At 34.9% G+C, this 2,350-nt stretch overlaps 1 pseudogene; it reads left to right on the top strand.

Annotated features, from left to right (window-relative positions):
• The window catches only part of LOC125852680 (linoleate 13S-lipoxygenase 2-1, chloroplastic-like), a 7,566-nt pseudogene that overhangs the window by 1,690 nt on the left and 3,526 nt on the right, over window positions 1-2,350 (top strand).

The following is a 2,350-nucleotide window of genomic DNA, read 5'->3' as shown; positions in this document are numbered from 1 at the left end:
AAAAAATAGTAATTTAGTCCTTTCCCCCTCAATTTCACCATACAATATAATAAAATAATAATAGTATGACCCTTATCAAATTATAATGACTTAATCTTGGTTACCTAATTTCACGTGGGTTCTTTTGGTTGCTGCTAGTTCTCCGTCGTCTGTGTGAGGAAGCCACCATATTCTTTTCTTTCTTTTCTTTTCTACGATTTATTTATTACCCTAATTCTATACCTTATCAATACTAAAAGTGGTAAAAGTGACCCACTATTAATTTTACTTCTATCTTTTTTTTTTAACCAACAAATCCTAATTATATAGTTTCATCCCAATCACAATTCCTCACGAACTCTTTTTACCATCATGCTCAGTTAGCCCTTGTCATCACCACGAAGTGAACCTTTTCCTCGACCTGACACCTTAACTTTAGGTATACCAATCAAATTCAAGGGACTAACCCAATTTTATACGCACTTTTTTTACTGAATTTTCAATTGCTTTCACCTTAGTATACTCACTGAGACTTTCTTTACCCATAAGCTTGTCATTTTGGTATCAATCTACTCTTTTGGAGTTTAAAAGAAAATCACCAGTCCTCATAAAAAACCCTCAAGGTACATTTCACAACCTAAATGTACTAATATTGTACCAAAGATCACCACTAAAATTTTCCTTAAAAATAATGCTCAATCCAAGCGTTCTTAGTAATAAACTAGTTGGTTTCTCAAATGTGAAAGCAACACCGAATCTCATTAGCTAAACATGTCATACCACTAATAACTCCTTAAGTAGTTAGTATTCACACTTGACAACGATGTATTCGTTTCCACGTAACACTAGTACCACATTGTGAAAGTCTGTTATATCCATCACACATCATACCTATCGAGAAGATCATACCCAAATAGCCTACACATTTCTACCCATTGAATGACTGCAAAACATTATCAGACTTGTTCTCCCTCTAGCCCAAGCAATTTGTTTTACTTCTTAGATCAAGTCAATAACAAAAGTAATACACTTCATAACTCTAATCAAGTAAGCATGGATGACCCTCTCTAATATACCCTTAATCTATGAAGTCATAGTAGAGAGATTCTAACCTCAATTGGTGCAACATAATTTAATCATTTGTTAAGCAACCCATACATATTATGAAATTTTATTTTATTTTTTTACTAATTGTATTTTTCAAAGTAGTGACGTTCATTTTCTAGTTGTCCCTTAGAAACTTCTTGAATGTTGTCACATATCTAGATAAAGTACAAAATTTGACCTCATAGGCTGCAACACATATCTCTCATTTCTCTATATTTAGGAAACCATCTCTCCTTCTATTGCTCAAGTTTGGGGTGTATAATTGGATGAAGAAGCTAGAAAATTCTGCCTTAAGTCATAGGTAGTGCCTTTACTAATCGACACTCAAAATGAGACTACCACCACATTTTGTGTCTCTCCAAAACTAGTATGTCACAAACTCAACACTAAGCCTTTTCACTATATTCATTTTATGAAGCAGGTCAAAACAAGCAACAAAGAAATCATAAGCATCTTCATAACCAATACCCATGAAGAATGAGAGTTTCAACTTTATGAACATAATAAAAACAATCACTAGTCATTATAGGCCCTGTCAATCGAGAAAATATACATATTTCCAAGGACACATTATAATTTTTTTGGTGTTGCAATGTCAACCTCTAATACTCTAGTACTAACCAAATGTCAAATAGAGTGAAGAAGTTCAGATACCAATTTGTATCACCTAGATACCAATTGGATTCAAGTAGTAGCACGGAAAAAAAAAAGGAATGAAGTTTTCCTAAAGTTATATAGCCTCTCGAAGAAAAGTAAAGGCGTCCCCATACCGTTCCGCAAGACTCTACTAGACTTGTCCTTGTGTGATGAGATCATCGAACCTAACGCTTTGATACCAAGTTTGTCACGACCCAAAATGAGTCGTGAGTGGCACCCACACTTAACCTCCTAAGTGGGAGAACCAAGGAATCCAAACCCCAACACATATCAATAATTTAACTATGAACAACAACAATAATGCGGAAGCTCAAAACTTATTAAAGTAACCAATCAAATAAACCTCTAAAGTCTAACACTTATTATCCCCAAAATCTGAAAGTCATCACATCAAGGACATCTAATCTTCAAATACTAAGTCTAAGAGTATTAAAGACACCAAAATAAATGAATAAAATAGGTTATGTCCGAAAACTAAGGACATCATGCCATGACCAAGAGAATCCAACACGAGCTGGAATGAATAGCTCACCCTGGAACCTGATGTGCTGGAGACTGGCTAGAGCTGAGGGCAAGTCGAAGTCACTGATACACTCGCTGCACTCCA

This window comes from Solanum stenotomum, unplaced genomic scaffold (genome assembly GCF_019186545.1).
Source record: "Solanum stenotomum isolate F172 unplaced genomic scaffold, ASM1918654v1 scaffold38347, whole genome shotgun sequence".
NCBI lineage: Eukaryota > Viridiplantae > Streptophyta > Magnoliopsida > Solanales > Solanaceae > Solanum > Solanum stenotomum.
Note: the sequence above shows the minus strand (reverse complement) of the source record. Positions and strands in the feature narration are given on the sequence as shown.